Source organism: Chiroxiphia lanceolata, chromosome 7 (assembly GCF_009829145.1).
Source record: "Chiroxiphia lanceolata isolate bChiLan1 chromosome 7, bChiLan1.pri, whole genome shotgun sequence".
Taxonomy (NCBI): domain Eukaryota; kingdom Metazoa; phylum Chordata; class Aves; order Passeriformes; family Pipridae; genus Chiroxiphia; species Chiroxiphia lanceolata.
Genome location: NC_045643.1, coordinates 14,098,024 through 14,116,283, shown reverse-complemented (window position 1 = coordinate 14,116,283; position 18,260 = coordinate 14,098,024). Strand labels below are relative to the sequence as shown.

Below are 18,260 nucleotides of genomic sequence, written 5' to 3'. Positions count from 1 at the left end.
GGCTTCCTCCTTCCCCTCCCTCCTGTTTCCTCTGCTTTTTGCAGCAAGCTCCAAATTCCTCTCAGTGTTTCAAAGCTTGCTCCTCTGTTTTTCTTTTCTCATTCCTGATGAAGGCTCCTCCAGGTCTTTCAAACAACTGTCAAGTCTTTTTTAGCACCAGCGTTTACATCTACTGGTAGGACCTTGCTCCTACTCTCTTCTTCACATGCCAAACTTCTACCTCCTCTTTATGCTTATTCTGCTTGAAACGCAATCTTTGACAAAGAATTACAACAATTATGCCCCCCCCCCAAATACACTGAGAGGCTCAATAGCCATTCTGTTATTTAACAGAAGGATCTTACAAATTTGAAAGTCAGTGATAATCTCACACAGGGAATCGACTGCCTTTTTAAAGCACTGAGTGCTGTATATGTGCAGATGAAATGCAAGGATCCGCTTCCTGAGCCATGTACAATGGGGCTTTCAGGGGAACAAGTGAGCAACTATATAGTGACTTCACCAGTGCATCACTGTTATGAGTCCTCTGGGCTAGTCAAGTGGTCCAGAGCAATCAGGGTGCTTTGTGTTTGGGTGCAAAGGCCTTCCTCTCCCACACACTCCTGATGCTATTTTTGCATCACCCTGCACACCATCAGCCTTTACTCCATAAAGTCAGCCTGAGGAGCTGCTGTGAGGGTGACACAGCTCTGCCTTTGGGACATGCAGCACACACAAGCCACCACACTCGGAATCAGGGTCTGGATTTCACAACTCATGCGGATTTGCAATCCTTTCCCAGCCTTAAAATTGATGGAGCCTTTGGGCAGGGTCACACTTTGACTGAGCTGGCCTTGGCACAAAGATGACACTAACTAAACAGATATAGCAATAATAAAAGCTGCTGGTTAGTTTATCAGATGTAGACAACACATGCAGCTCCCACAAAGCACCCTCTTCTCCTCTACACATGCAAACATTCTAAATTTTGTATTATGCTGTTTCAGTAATGGAATATTCAGTAATCACTCGTTAACTGAAACACTCATGTCCAACAGCAGCATAGTAGCTCATTTCTGCACCTTCAGAAACCCTCTAGAGATGATTAAAAAGCCTTAAGTCCACAGAAATCTTGGAGTCCAGGAATGCCTTTGTTTTAAATGAAACTAAAGACCAATCATTTCCCTGAAATGCTCAGCTTGTTCCAAATGTTTGTTTAAATCAAATATAGATATGCTCTATTCTTTCTGCAGAGTTGTTTGCCTGCTCAGAGACAGAGAAAACAACGTTGCAACCGAGTGCATGCACATCTCCATGTAAAACAAACCCCATACCTAGGTTGTGATCAGCTGGGTGTCCCTGGGGATGAGGAGGTATTTTAACCATGCTGCAGCTTGTTGGAAGAGAAAGAAGGGAAATGGAGAAAGCATGGAGGCGCAGAAAAAAGAGAACAGATTTTTCATTTTAAGGATGACATTTACAAATACCATCCCCTTTGGGTGAGGTTACATTTAAGCCAGACAGCTCAACCAATATTAAATCTGTGATGAGGTTCTATTTCTGAAGTGCTTTTCTTCTGAGGAACCTGAAACAGTCTCAGAGAAACATGAATTAAGCCTCACAGCTTAATGTATGAAGAAATGATTATTTTCCATTTAGTTGAGGGGGAAAAAATGGGTATAAAGATGGGTATAAAAATGGAAAGGGGTCATGTGAGTGGTTCAAGGGTGTACAGGAAGCCTGTGGCATAGCACAGAAATAGAATCCAGACCTCTTGACTCCTAGACTTGTACTTTAACCACGAAACCATCCTTCTTTCCTTAAATATTCAAGAAGTTGAAATCTACGCAGCATCAACAAGTCAAAGATCTGAATGATGCTTGCCTTAGATTTTCAAGTACATATCTAAAATAGTATATGCATAGACAGGAAAAGATAATTAATTACCTGAGGCAATACATAATAAGTGTAGTATAAACAGCAAATTTGTTTTCTTCCTTGGTGTGCTGCTGGAGCAGAACTCCATAAGTTCATTCTTGTTCCCAGCTGGGAAAGGATTTCAGGAAATGGAGTTGGGAGGGGACAGTTAGTGAATGTTTGTTGACCTGGACCTTTCTTAGATCAAAAAATCAGATATTTACAAGACAAATAAATAAATATGCATGTTTTGCACTCTAATAAAGATGATGCTATAAGGAGAATGCAGGAGCAAAGGATGAGCTTTTTAAATCTGTAGTAAAAACTTCTGCAAGGTTTATAAAAGGTATTACATTATAACAAAAGAAATAATAAATAAGCCTGGAAAGATTGTTGCTTATTATCATGTTTAAATGGAGGCATGGCAGCAAAGATCACCTACTTCTGAAGTGTAATTCTTCAGTATTAAGCAGGAAAGGCTACTCTCAGGAAAGATTTCTAAAATGAAAAATTGCTTGTGTTTTCACTGCTTAATGCGTAAAATCTACCTTCTGGGTTCAATTCAGCACCTTAAAACATCACACAAAGAAGGCAATTTTAGACAAGTCTAACCTTTTATGACTAAGGAAAAAAAAATCCAGTTATGTTTTCCAGCGTTCGATCACTATGCAGATTTGTATGACACTGGCTATTTACTTTTGGTCTGAAACAAGGCCCTTCACAGAGGCTGGTATGTGCTCTTTACTGAGATATCTTTGAATTCCAAGACAGCTGCATCTCCAGTACCGTTAATTTGGTTGGAAGGCACTAGTCTCAAAAGCAAGGAGAGGCAGAAAACATTTGCCTCCCCTAAATGATTACTCTTGGGGGAGGACAAGTAACAGTAAATTAAAATGAAGAGGAAAAGGAGAGACCAATTGCTTTTTTTTCAGTTTTGTTCTGTTTTCTAGCTCTGGTATTTAGGCCTATTAGTCTGAGTGCATGTGTGTTCTGGATCCTGATTTCTAGCCTCACTGTTTTATGGTGGTACTTTAAAAAACACATAAGAGATTCCTTTCAATCGTTCAGCTCCCTTAGTGAGCAGCCTATTGCACTCAGCAATTGAAATATCAAATTAAACAGGACACCAATACTTGAAAAGCAGTTCTCCAGCTCAGAGATATGCAGAAAAAAAGCTAATTTCTTGATACGGGGTAAAGACCTACTTTTTGTCTCATCCCAAAAGAAAGGAGACCTGAGGCCAGGCTGGCACAGGAGTCCAGTCCAAGCATATCTGGATGCTGGCCTTCTTCCCCACACTGAAGCAGTTCCTGGCTTTATCTATACAACAGGATAGGGATGAACAAACATGAAGGGAAGAGAATTAGCACAAGATCAAGCTACCAGAACAACCACATCCATTAAATATCTCCCCAGAGCAGGATTGCCACCCTTTATTAAGCCATGGTCATTACTTGTTATTATTACAAAGTTTATATTGCTTCATTGGGGTTTTCCAGTTGTACAAGAACACAGTGTCTAGGGATTTGCCATGGAATGGGTTAGATTCATTTTCCAATCAGAACTAATCTGTGCGAGGCAGACAGGCAGCTGAGGATATTTTATATTAAAGAGAAAATGCACACTCAGACACATTCAGGTAGCAGCAAATAAAATAAAAACTTGACTCCTGAAACTGAACAGCGACTTCTGAGATTCTGTCCGTTTCCAAAGCCCCATCTTACACTGCGTGATTTGAGGGCTGCACTCTAATTGTGATTTTTCTGTGGGATACAGATTAGAAAATAGTGCCTTTTTGCTGCTCAAAATCATTCATACCTTCAAGCTTGATGCTCATTACAGTCCTGAGAGCAGGTGAACCTCTAAGCTAGGATCCCTTGCAGTCTAATGGCAACAAGAATTACTGGATTTACTAACAAGATGTTACAGGAAACTGATAGTGGTAATTTTGTACAGAGAAGTCATCTGCCCAGATAAAATAAACATGGGGTTGAATCTTTGTACAAAACTCATGGCAAACCTGAAACAAGCTGTATGTCATAAGTTATCTGTTTTTAATTATGAGAAAAAGAGTACAGGGTAGGTTTTCTAAGCAGTGTATATTTGTCTCTGTCTTACAGATAAAATTCAGTGGCTTCAAAATGCACTATGGTGAAACAAACCTGAACTGACAATAAGCAATACACTAAAGACATATGAAGAATGGTACATGTTCACAGCACTAAAGGATATGTTCTTTGCTGTTGTGGTGCTGTGACTCAAACTACTAAGGTGTTAAAAGGTGTTCTTGCACCGAGAGACTGGTGATATTGCAGTGTGACACAGCAGCACACTCAACTCAGAGGTAGCATTGAATAATGAGAAAAGGTCACGCTGTATCTAAACCAAAACTGGTAGAAAATAATACCTTGAAGATCTCCGCTGCACTCTGACAAGCATTCATTCCTCTGGTAAAGTTATTCCTGTTGTTTGGTGCAGTATCAAAAAGACAGGAAGAACAGGGTTCATTTCCTGTGGGATTTTAATTTTTCACCTCAGTAGCACAATCCTATTCTTTTAAAAGACATTTGATTAATTAACTTTGTAGATAAAAGCCAGTGAATTATATTTTGTTTATGCCTTGCAGATTTAGGAATCATTTTCATCACGTTAGTCACTGAGAAAAGTCTTCCTTGGCATTGCTGTAGAGCAATATTGTTTCTATATAGCTTCCAGAAATTGCAGAATAACTAAAATACATCTGCTACCTATGATTATCTTGACATGTCCTATTACTTGTATTGCAATTATGTCTAGGTGACCTGGCACAGGTTGTGTTCCTCTGGACTGGCCAGTTCTTGATACAGAAACATCCTTGCCCGAAGGGCTGTGAAAAATGGAAGAGAGAGAGTGAGGGCCACTGAGACTTTCAAGCCCAACTCCTCAGACTGTTCCTTACCACGAAATGACACAGCAGTGTTTTCCTCTGTTACCATGGCATTCTGCAAACAGCTCCAGCACACTAGCTAGATATTAAGTGGGCAAACCTCTAGGAGTTTGGCAGTTTGAACAAACATCTGCAAGGATCTGGCTGGACTTGGGGACAGGCTGTCCTTTGCAAAAGAAACCACAGAAACTGGTAGAGATGTATCCCTTTTCTAAGGCCTTTGCAAAATCTAGAGGAAAGGGTATGAGGCAAATAAAATAAACATCCATGAAGGGAGAAAGAGACGGGAGAGGGGCTGGAAAAAAGTGTCCTACAGTGCACAGTCCAATACAGTGCAGAAGGGTAGAAGGGAATTAGAAAACAGAGGTAAATGGAGGAGACCAGAGAGAGTGGTGTTCTCTATGCACCAAGGAGAGGATGCACATTATATTGCAGATGGCAACTGCAGTGCCTTGTGTGTCATGTGAGCACACAATCATGGGAACTTCCCAGAGAACCTCTCAGAAGGTTTCCAGGCCCATGGTCTGGAAAACGTCAGGTTCTTCTGAAAGATAGTAGCAGCTGCAAAAGAAGCAGGGACCACAGAGCTGTAAATTGAAGATACTACATCTTTAGGAATTCATTTAGGAAACCACTGGGGGCAGAAAAAAGCAGAGTAAAACCTGCTAGGTCACTAAATCATAAATATCTGAGTTGTCTGGCTTAGCTAAGGCTCTTCTTGCTTCTATTCCTAAAGCTTCCTATCACAGGTTATGTGAGAGATTAAGACTGCCTCTTGGGTTGCGTTGGGCATTTTTTGTTCTGAATAAGCACTACATATAATAAGACATATTGCTTCAAATAGTGCCTCCCTTTCCAGGAAAAAAGTTCTGTACATAAGGGACATTCTGTGATCCTACAGTGACTGTGAGGCCATTGGCCAGCCTTTTCTCCTGGGTGACTTGGCTGAATGTGATAGTGTCAGATGCCTTGCATCTGTGTGCTCCCATTCTTGTGTAATTATGTACACATCCCAGTCTCAGCTGAGACTGCAAGCAGGAATAATACAAAAATACCACAACAACAGCTGTTTTGTTGGATTTTATGGAACTGAAGCCCAGGAGTATAGGAAGTCTTCAAATAAAGCATTTTCCCATAAAAGAAACTTCTAGATGGGTGAGCCATGAGTGTCTGTGAACAAGCAATGTTTGGCTAGCGAGCTTGCCCTTTTGATGTCTGCCCCTTGCCATTTGATTTATAGTAATATGTAATAATTTTCCAAATACCAGTAACTCATGAGAACATTAACACATAATTTGGTGGTAAAAGTGTAAAGTGTGAAGAATTTCATTGAAGGGCCACCATCAACCTGACCACATATTTTAGCAGGGTTTCCTTCCCTGGATAGATTGTTCTTGAATAAAAAATTCCAAAACAGTCCTTACTATAAATTTAATGGGTTCAACAAGGTAGTGAACCACTGGTATGATGCTCAAAATTACACGTGATATGATATGTAATATGTTAATTTTACCTGTCAGTCAAGGATCCTCCTTTCACGTGAAGTCTTTCAAAGAAAACCAGGTCATTTGTTCCATGGGTGACAGGATGCTGCGTGCAAATATTCTCCCTACATTTACGATCTTGCAGTAAGATGAACAGACCTCACCTACAAAAGATTCACAAGGCTTTACAAGTGCCGTATCTGCTCACTGTGATGTGTTATATGCTTACCAATGGCTTAAGAAAAAGGAGTATGAGGTGATCATGATTCGAAACAGGACTTGTACAACAGGACTTGTACAAACCACTCCAGTTAACCACCATTAAAAGCCTCCAGCACTGGAGATGGAAACCTGTGGTCAGTCTGCTGCTCTGCTGGGGTACTCTTGCCTTTAGAGGGTTCTTCCTAATGCTGCAGTCTGACTTGCTGCAGTGCAATCCCATCAGTACTTGCCTTGACTATGACAGATCTGAAGGACATGTGATTTCCTTCCTCTTTGCAGCAAACCTTCGTGTATTCGATGACTGGTATCCTCTCCCCAGTCTCCTCTCCTCTGAGTCAACACACCCCCTTCAATCCTTTCCAGACTTCTGACTGACCTTACTGCACTCCTCTCGTCTCCTTCCAGCTGGGGACAGCTTTCTGGCTACACAGTGCCCCAAACACTGCTCTAGCTAAAGGCACTACTGATGCAGATCCTCAGAAACATTTTCTTTTCCACTGCAGAGCTGTTATCTCACCTGCTGTTCCTCACTGTGTATTTGTGCTGCAGACTATTCCTGCATGGCTGGTGAAGCTTGTACTTTACTTGTTTTGTGTAAGACCAGTTCTACAGCTTGTTCAGTTTCTACCATTCAAATCTTATCCCCCAACACGCCTGCAGTCCCTCACACTCAGGGCTGTGTGGAGGTTTGAAAAGCAGACTCTATTCATCATCCAAGTCATTAATGAAAGTAATGAACAGTGCTGGGCCAGACTAGACTCCTGTGGAACTCAGAATTAAGGAGCTCAGTTTATCCTTCTATTTTGACAGCAAATTGTCTGTAACTACTCAGCCTTGTTGCCAACCAGTGTGAGACTCGCTTTTCATCTCACCATATTTCTCTTTCTTGCTTACATAAAGCTCTGCCAAAAGCCTATGAAAATCAAGATATATGGCATTTACTGCTTCTTCCTGTCAGCATGGTAAGAATTACCTCATCAAATGATGAAATTAAATGGTTTGACACAGCTTGTTCTTCAGAGAGCCATGAGTTTTTCCTCTCAGTACTTATGAATAATGGCTTGACTAATTTTTCCAGTATTTTTTTAGGAACTAAAATAAGCTGAGCTCTATAATGCTCAGACTCTTCTTTAAAAAGAGAGAAAAAGAAGTATTATATTTGCCCTCTTCTCTTCTTTGATACCTCACCTTTCTTGAGAGAACCATAAATGATTCTGAAATTACATCAGGTAATTCTCCAAGTATTCTGGGCTATAATTCCTCAGGACCAGTTAAACTGAATATAGTTGGCTTCTTTATGCCCTTTGCAGCCCCTTCTCCTCTTATCCTAGGTGCAGATCATACTGCTTTGCCATGGTGTCTGTTGTGCTGGTTACCCACCTGCAGCTGGTTCCTGAAGCCTCTGGGTCAAAAACAGCACGTGGCTTTCTGAGTAACATTTCCCCTTTCTGTTCAGTAATGAGCCATTTCCCTGGGATTTCTTTTACTCTGAGTTTACCTGCAGAAGTGCTTCTTACTAGTCTTTATGTAAGTTGTTCATGTTACTTCATTTTGCTCTTGCTTTTGTGTTTCAATCCTATATGCCAGTGCCATGCTTGTATGCTCATCTTCAGTAATCCTCTACTTTCTTAATACTGTCTTCTCTTTCTTAGCAGCCTTTTCCTTTCATCTGCCCAGAGCAGGATCTTCCCAACCAAATCTCTGAACATTTTAAAAGACATGTTCTTGAGGTCTATACTCTTTACTTTGTTGTCTTCCTTCTCTTTCAATTTCCAAAAGAAGGCCATGGAAGCTGGAAGCACTTAGCTCCTCTGAAAATAAGACTTTGACTATGTTTTTATTATTCTGATCACAAGGCCAGCATTTTAACTGCACAGCAAGAAGAGCTCTAGGCCTCCTCTTTCTTCAGCACGTAGAGATATCAGACAGCACTAACGTGCAGATGACTCTCAAGCATTCTTATCTGTGCATGGTATCTGATGCAAGGTGTAGAGAATGATTTGTGAAAATTTTCTAAAATTGGTAGCATCTACAGCTGCTAAAGTCTCTTTTGCTTCTGGTTCCCACCACAGAAAACAGCCTCATGTCATTAGGGTTTTCACAAATGCTACAGAGACAGGTGACTATGTCACCTTCAAACACAATTGGTCTTGCAGGGGGGCATACCACTGTCTCCATGGGTTTTTAGCTACACATTAAAGTGTATTTACCCAAGTATAAATCACTAATGCCAACTGCCCACAAGGTAGCACAACTCTATCTTCCTGAAATTGTATCCCATTTAAACACATCTGATACCTAATAGCAAAATTTGAAAATTTAGATGACAAACTAGAGAAGACTTGTACATGTGCTCTGTGGTGAGAGGGTACATTTAGAAGGCTTTAGGCCGTATGGTTTCAAGAGCCAAACTTAGCACCATTTTCAAGTTCTGAACTGTTTGGATTAGAAACTAGTCTCCAGCCTTTCAGCTGGTTTCTCTGTCAACAACATGTGAGATGATTTGCCCGAGAGTCTTCAAAATTCAGCCCATATCTGTCTTACTTGAACAATGAAATGCTGACGGAACAACCAAAACCGACTAACAAATCAACAAGCTAATCTACATCCTTCCAGCACACTTCCTAAAATGTGATGTAACCACATAAGAATACCACAGCGTGCAGCTTCTATCTCTCACACAAAACCTGAGTACCTGCAAACATTAGGGAGGGGGGACATAAAGTTAAAATTTGTATATTTAACTGAAGAACACACGCATTTCTTGTCTTATTTTCATGTTCTGTCAGGATTAGCTAGTTATTACAAGCCAAAAAAAAAAACCAACAAAAAAGCATAAAATCTGTAGAATATTTCTGGCCAGGATGTAATATAGCAGAAACCAAAATGTCAAAGTAGGGGAAGACAGTCTTCTGACATAGTCCACAGTCCAAGCTTACCAGTTTAACACAATTCAATAGGTCAAATAATAAGTGGGTATGAAATCTTGGCCCAATCAAAACCATGGTAAAAATCCCATTGATTTTTCTGGGGCCAGGATTTCAGTCTGGTTGAATTGTGCCCAAAAGCTGACCTTTTTTAAAAAGCAGCAAATGTCATGCAGTGTTTTCTACATTAATATATTCATATTCAGACAAACTGGAATGTTTTTAGGCAAGGAAATATACATAGGTGACTTTGCTGTCAGGCCAAAATGGGCTATTGTTCCTGTATATACACTGTAGGTGAAAGCCTGGACAAAGAAATACACTGCAGTGCAGGCAGGTAGTGGTCAAGGAGCATGCATGATAGAGCTATGGATTTTGGTGTGAGAGCCTATAACTCCCTAAGTCCATGAGAATTATATTATTCTCAGCAAGATGCAATGAACTCAAATGCTACTCAGGAACAGAGGAGGTCTTCCCATTGTGCAGGTTAGCAGAGGCCCACGCTGTTTGCAAGAGCTGCGCCGGGTGTTCTGGAACTCCAGCGTGCCAGCACCTGGGCCCTGGCTGGGCTGCTCTCTCCCAGCTGCTCAGCCCCTGGTCACTGCACTTCTTCAGTGGACAGGACAATAACAATCAGGCATTCCTAACACAACTGCAACCTGGATCTTGACTGTGGGGTTGTTCCTTCTGCATTACAGTCTACACTGCTGTCTTAAAGCACTACTTCACCACTTCAGCTGATTACAGCTGAACAATACACTCCACCTTAGACTGCCTGTTCAAGCCTGACTTGTGTATGGAGTGTGCTCTTCACACTTCCTGCCAGTGTTCACGGCCAGGCTGCAGAGAGAATGCAAGAGCTCCTGTGCTGTCTCTGGCTCTCCACGCTTTTGGAGGCTTCTGCCTGCCCAGAATCGAGGTTGGCTCTAGTGCTCTGATATCAGCTTAAGTTCAGTGCATTATTTTCAGCTAATGAACAAATGAAAACCAGTAAAACCTATCCCCAGGGACGAAAGGAAGAGCCAAGAGCAAATGCTGAAATATCAAAGTGATGATGTCAGTTAAACCTCTTTACAAAACAGTCAAGTGGAAAGACTGAAAAGGAAGGCTGCTCTTTTACTCTAATAAAGGTCAGATTGGGAGTTAAACACTCCTTCTCCTTCCCATCACTGCAATATTACTAGAGACTGGACTTTTTCCAGTAGTTTCCCTGACACAATCCAAGATATTTACCTTCTTTATAAAGGTTTACTGCCCTCACACTGTTAATCTCCTCTAGGCATTCAGAAAAAGAGTAATCTATTCCTACTAGCTCTATTAATGCAGTGCAATTTTCCCAGACCTGAAGCTGGATGAATTGTTTATGGTAATAAGCGATTAATTTAATTTAGTCCATTTTTTCCTATTTGTGGCTTGACCATCACATAATCCTGACTCCTATGTTTGTAGGATTAATTATAAATATTTCCCAAACAGATTACAATAACACATTTCAATTGATGAGCTGTTTGAAGCCCAATGTCTCTGAAAATACCCAAATTATTTTTTACCCCAAAGGGTATGGGGCTGGTTGCCTAATTCACGTGCCATCCTTTCTGACAGAGTAACTAAAACTTAAAATAGGAGAATAAGGATGGAAGCATATCAGCTACTGAACAGATAATAATGATAACTATTAATCAGTATTAAAAATTGTTTACAAAATATTTAGGAGTTACAAATAAATTGTTAAACTAACAGCTTAAATAAACGTGACCCTTGGGAACTAGGAGTGAGATGCAATCATGAGAACAGTAATGAATTGCTTTCTTCTAGTTCCAAAACCTCTGCTGCTTACTAATTTGTCCATTATCCTGCAGGGCTGCTCTGTAAAAACCTCCAAGGATATTATATACAATACAAAACCCACATGCATGGGTAATCATGCATGAATTTGAGTAATCATGGAAATTTGAGTAATACTAAGGGAAATTTGGCTGAAAAGGCAAAATGTTATATAGAATAATTTGTTTTGTAAAAAACATTTACAAAATTACTTCCAGTTATGAAAGGAGGACTGAATTAATGATTTTTTTTTTATATGCCACAAGGACACTTTGGAGGCTTGTGAGAATATTTCTTAAAAAAAAGCACGTGCAAGTAGAATGTAGAATTAGGGTTAATAGAATAATCAACAATAATCTGCTGAAGCCATAGAAAAATGACACCAGAAAACTTCAGGTTTCTGAGGCATAAAACTAAAACCTCAGAAATTTAATCATGAACTCTAATTTTATCATAAAACCTTAATAGAGTTGGCTACAAAAATGTACTTCAATTTTTATAAACTCTCACTGTCCTGAAATCAGCAAAGTCAGAGGTTTTACATTGCTTTTAATAACCTCCAAAGCTTAGTGAGATATTAAAATTTGATTGGACTTTAATATCATCTGAAAGATTATCCAACAGCTGCAATAAGCAATATGTAGCAGGACCTCTTCAGGGTCAAACCTTGTGTATAGGAAAAGATGAGGTTATTCTGGTTTTATTAGAAAGGAATACATATGCATATGAGGCAGCAGCCACGTGAAACCCAGCTTTCTAATCCTAATAGTTGCCTATGGGCTCAGACGTAACTTTCCTCAGTAGTTCTGGCACATGGTGTTTGGTTGTTTGGGTCAGTTTTGGGATGGTCTCTGGTTTAAGGTTTAGCTTGCAAGAGCAACACAGCCAATGTGCAGTTGTGCTGTCTGCCATGAGCCCTTCAGCAATGGCCATGCTAGTCAGCCCTGGGATGCTCCAGCCAAGGACAGCCAATGCCTGTTGGCACAAACAGGCTGTGTGTGTGACTCTTGCTCCTGTGGTGAGGGACGAGCCCGTGCCATTACACACCCCTGCCATGGCTGAGGGACTAATACTTGGTCCCAAGCCACAAGATACATTAGGAGAGACACCTAAACATTCAGCACTCGGGGCCTCCCTAATGGGCTCTGTGTCTTGCACCAGTAGACAGAGTGGACACATCTGAAATAAAGGATGGACATTTTTTCTGCTTCTTGTGTGGATGTGATTTCTAATAAACTGTCATATGAATTTTTTTCTCACCCTTCTCCTCCTCCTCTTTAAACCAACAACTATTTCTATCCTCTCAACCCAACAAGGTCTTTGTAAACAACAAAATGAATATTTCCAATTTCCTGTTTAAGGAATAGTTTAAGGGAATGCTGACATGCTGAATAAAATCAGGATTTATTTTCTAAGAAAAGAATCCATTATAAAATTAATAAGCACTTATCAGAATTCACATGCATGTCCAATGAGTAAGCCGATGCTTCCTACTGTGATTTGAAAAGGGTTTCCTCTTGCTTTAGGCACATTTTGCAGTTAAGAACCAGAAATTTTGCTCCTTGGTTCCTATGTAGAAATATTTAAGACTCTTTCTAATGTATTTATGGTGCTTTCCTATGCAGCCCTGCACAAACATTTCCAGTGTGCTATGACTCAGTACTTTTTTGAAGTAGCAGAAATACAATGAAAAGTCTGTTTCTCATAGTATTTTGGCAGAAAACAACTCTGTGGGCTGGTGTTGGCAACACCACATTCTAAGAATAGGGCACTTCTCAGGCAGAAAGCTGTTGAATTTGGACATAAGCTAGGTTTGCCTAGGCTTAAAGAAGCCACTGTCTTCAGGAAAAGGAGTAATTTGGAAATGCTTATCCTACAAGTTAGAGAGCGCTAGTGTCTACCAAAATAATTATTTCCTGTGAGGGCTACTCAGAATGAAGTCATCTCAAAGAATACATTCCATTGTATGAGTGAGGTTGCTGGGCAGCCCTCTGACACTTCCTCAAAGGAGCACCCTATTCTAGTTTCAATTGTTCATAAACATGAGTAATGCTTCCTTCCAAGTTTGTGCAAATGGGAAGAAATGCACACGCGTGATGCTTTACCATCCATGTACCATGCTGACAGCACTACTACCATCATTATGAAATGCAGGGCAAGAAGAAAAGTAATATAACAATGAGGAAGCGAAAGAGTTAAAGGTTTAAAAATGAGCTTGAATATGGCAGCTCTAAAACCTAATATACTGAGCTGAGCCTGGGCTCTCCTAGTTCTGATGCAGCCAGTGGAGGTGGAAGTGTTTTCTCTAGCTAAGGCTTTACCTGTAAATACAGGCTATACAGGTGGTTCTCTACTAATAAAGGGAATGCAGGTAATTCCCTGAAAACCCCAGCTACAGCATTCCCTTACTAGAGGTAACATTTGCCAAGTGACTCAAGTGTCTACACCACCAGTTTGATTTCATTCTTATTTCACCCCAGGGCTCAGTATGGTTTCTGATCATCCATACCATTCATGTTCTGCTCTTGGCAACAGTAATTTTGGCCAATTATTTCCCTCCAAAAGGAAATGCTGGCACCACTGGCAGAGAAGCCAGCTCCAGGCAGATCATGTTGGATGTGTACCTCCCAGACTTGGACCCCTGCTTTACGGGGCTTCTATTCAGCACAGCCCCAGAAAGCCTTCCTCTCTCAGCAGCCCTCTACAGACCTTCAAACCTTGCAGGACCTCCCGTGACACTCCACAGTGTCAGAAATCTTCAGTGGTAATATGCAGGAGTCTCCACCTTCTTTACCCAAGAGAAAAGAGGAGCAGGCAGTGCAGTAAACAGAAATCATTCTTCTTTAAACCTTAATCTGAAAACTCTTGCATCACAGTACATTTAGCATATATGCACTCACCTGTGGGCTTTATTTCAGGTGTTCCTACCTAAACACGTGGCCTCTAATGAAGCAGCAGCTATGTGTCAGATTACAGGCAGGTGTGACAGATGGAGTTAACCACGCAGCTTTGAGCCATTCTCCCTCTACCCATTAATCCACCTCCTCTGAGACTTGTTCTAACAGTCCAAACCAGGAATAGGTACAGCCAGAAGAAACAGTTACAACTTTAAAACTTGGATGAGATTTTTTAACTTGAAAAGAGCCAGGAATGTACATATGTGTGAACTTCTGCCCCTTTCCCAACGAACACTAATGAACAGCTTCCAGCTATTGGCATTAAAAATAATCAGACTGTCAAGGAAATGTTTCTTTCCCCAAATAGGGAAGGCTTCTCTCAAGCTCTCTCTCAAATTTATACATGTTTGATGGTAGCACTTAGCCTTACATTAGTGACACATTTATGGGCCGCTATCTTGAGGCCCGGAAACAAAAATGTAACATCTTTCCAAAAGAGAAAGCTCTCTTTCCACTGTGACATGTCTTATTAAATTCTGACCCTGGAAGGTTCCTACGTACCAGACATCAGTTGTAACATTTTAAATTACAGAAAACCAACTTAAAGTTCCCTCTGAAGGAGTATACTGATTTTCCTTTCTAAGTGTGATGGTGGTACTTGTAGTATGAGGACAGCACACCTGGATTCACAGAAAGAAGGATGTGAAAAAAACCAGCATGGCAAAAAGTCACCAGTATGCAAGGGAAATGACACTATAGAGTGGAGGCCATCAGAAAACCAATCAGACCACGGAAGGTAAAGAGCTTACCAGGGCTACTTGTAGAGGTTCTTATCTCTGACTCTAACCTAAGGTATGTCCTTGGGCATGTCTCTTGCCTTTCTGTGACTCCATTCCCCATCTGTAAAGTGAAGATAACAACATGCATCTTTATGAAGTGCTTCAGATGACAAATGCAATGTAACTCCTTAGGGCCAACTTACTGAAGGCAGTAGGAGGTAAATAACACAGATCATTCATTGTCCTCCTAGTTAAAAATAGCATGTCCATTTGTTACACCCGTTCTCTCACCCCACTTCTGTAGTTATACAGCAGCTAGTTAAAGCACACTTTCCTTGTAAGAAAGATGTGAAAGCATCAACCTTTCATCTGTACCAAGGATGCATACCACTATTCAAAACAAATCATTACTTGCAGCAGCAATGGAAGAATAAAGATGTTTTAAGAATTACTGTTCTAGGAAAGAGAGCATTTACTTTAGCAGTTGACAACACACCAGAATGCAGAACAAGCAAAACGCCTACTGAGACTACTCACTCAGGGTCTGTGTCATGATTCTTTATGGCAGGGGAAAAAGAGGAAGATTCTCTCAGACAATTGTTAAATTTAACCTTAGTATGTAGTTGCAGGATAGTCCAGGGACTTAAAAGTTAATTGTCTATAGTAGTTACAGGGAATTTTAGTGACCTACAGTTCTCTCGTTAGATTGGAGTCCTCAGAAATAAGTGAACGACAACATATTGATGCAATTGCTCTTCTAGTATGCATATACACTTTTATTTGCTTGAGAACAGGAGTATGTGCTGGGAACAATTATGGTACTACACAACTCCCAGTGACTTAAGGAAGACTTAATTTATTTTAAAGTTAACTTCTAAACTATTCACTTGTTTAATCATAAAAATCTGGAATGTCTTTCTTGACTAACAGCTGAGCACTTGGCTCAGGATATGCAGGTCATTACTTTCTCATTCTTTAACATGAAGGCAACCTGGCAGCCTGCTCGGGATTTCTTGGGATTCTTTTAAAGATATCCAGAAAATCCTTGATAAACTATTCTAGATCATGTCAGATTTCTCTAAAACTCCAGTCATAGCTCCTGTCAGTGCTTGTTTTTCTAATGGTAAGCATGAAAAGCTCTGATCAAATGCCTAGACTGTTGTTTTATTTACATACTGCAATGAGTAAAAAGCCCAAGCCCAATAGTCTAGATTCTTGTGCACCCTGAATACTCATTTACAAATTTTTACTTTACTTTTCTTGGACTGCAATTTCAGCCATTTTGTGATGGGATGGAAACATCCTTTTTCCCAAAAATGGCCAAATTGCATTTTTAGCTCTTGCAGTGCTCTCATATCTCTAGCTCCACTGAAATTATAATGTTAGTTGGGATTTCCATTGCTGTGACAGCAAGCAGATCCTGTCTGCCAACATGCATATAGGCTCAGCAGAGTGAAATCTTAATGCAGAATGGGGTAAGAATAGAAGTCAATAGTGCCTGAATTAATGTTCCGGCAGAACACCCTTGGGTAATGCTCAGCATATGGAAAGAGAGATACTCAGAGAGGTAGGAGAATAATGAAAATTTAAGAGTGAGGACATACTGAGGGGAATTTTCTCATGCTTTTTATCTTAGATAAACTTTTATGTGGTTTGTCCTAAGTGCAAGATGGCTTGCTGAAAGCTATAATATCTTCGTCCCATACCCTCATGATAACTCTGGTAAAAGAAAAAGATCATACATGTGAGCTGACAAAGTCAAGTGTCTAAGTAATTGGAAATGAACTGCTTAAATGAGAGAAAGAGCTGCAGTTTGGAGAAGGAATGGAGCCATACCCTCAGGAACACAATGATGGTTTGTACCCTTTTAAAATGCTAGAAAATCAAGAAATGCAGATGACCCAAGAGCTACTTTGGGGGGGGAAAAAGGCAAAACTGAAAACACTATTGAAAAAAAAAGAGGCTCTGAAAAGGGCAATACTGGTACCTCTATTCACAGAGAGTAATGATACATCACAGCTTGATCTCTAGAGTCACACTGGATAATTGCTCAGTGGCTCCTTTTCCCTCTCCTTTATTCCACCAGTCCAGTTCTTGTTCTCAGTCAGTGCCTTGGTCTGTCCTCACGATGGGAGAGGCACATGAGGAGTAATAAGAGAGGGAAGGGAATAAATGGGTCCTCACTCAGGGAGTGCACACCGTTCCTCATGGTCTTTCTTAGTGGTATTCTTAGGGCAGAATCTCCTCCTACACAATTGTTTCCATAATCAGGTTTCCGTGCGAATGGTGCCCCTTTGCCAACATATGCCAGTGAAATTAATGGCAGTAGGTCTGTCTCTGCAATATATTCTGCTAATTCTGTGATGAGGGTAAAATGTACTCCTTGTGCATTTCTAGTACATATCCCAAATATGGAAAGGATGTGACAGCCAGAATTCAGACTGTGTAAGCTGAGTTACCTGAGCGAGAAGATGTGACAACACTGAGTTTTCATATCTGACACAGGACAGTTCAGCAAAAAGATACTGAATTTTGTAACTTTGTTGAAGGATTCTCACTTCAAGTTAAGCTGAGACTACCTCATTGATAACTGCAGGTACACTCATGTGACTCAAAAAATGTGTTAGGACATTTATATAGAAGCCACGAGAGTGGGATAAGAAAGAGAGGATCTGACTTTTTTCTCTATTTTTTTAAGTACAAGGAAATTCTGAAACTTTCAGTACTGCAGGCAACTTACACAGGTTACAAAACAAAAGAATATTGTTAAAATTCCTAGACTGCAAATGGATATACCAGCTAAAGCTGCTTTTAAATTGTTTTTGTAATTTCTGACAAAACATGGCCTAAAGACCTCAGATACTAAGGGAAATGAAAGAACAGTGCACGGCTCTTCATCCTGTTTTAAAACAGCCCAATTTTCTTGAAAGTCTTCCTGCTATACACCTTCCCTTTTTTCTCAAATAAATCTCAGATAATGATAGGCATTGATATCATTACATATTTCTATTTTGGTGAACCAAAATAAATAGTTAATAACCTGAGCTCCTCCCAGTTATAAATTACATCAACTGGCTCTCACAACCCTGTTCTTGCAAGGGAAGAGGTGACATTGAGCTTGCAAGGCAAAGAAGAAGAGTGAGCATTTACCCAGTAAGTTGAAGAGAAAAACTTCACATAATAAGGCCTCTATGAAAGCACTGACTGAGAAGTGTGTTTGCTGCATGCTGCCCCTACTTAGATGTTAATTGGATTACAGTTGCACTAATTCATAACATTTTTCAAATGTGAAGGTATACCAGATC

General features: G+C 40.3%; 1 long non-coding RNA gene across 2 annotated transcripts in view; it reads right to left on the bottom strand.

The window, feature by feature from the left end:
• The window catches only part of LOC116789310, a 112,870-nt gene that overhangs the window by 35,963 nt on the left and 58,647 nt on the right, over positions 1–18,260 (bottom strand). The window contains exon 6 of one of the 2 annotated variants that reach the window (XR_004357974.1): positions 6,358–6,470. The exons of the other annotated variant lie outside the window; for it this stretch is intronic. This is a non-coding gene — a long non-coding RNA (uncharacterized LOC116789310). Of the gene's footprint in view, positions 1–6,357; positions 6,471–18,260 lie in introns of those variants that run through there. 2 annotated transcript variants of the gene reach the window in all.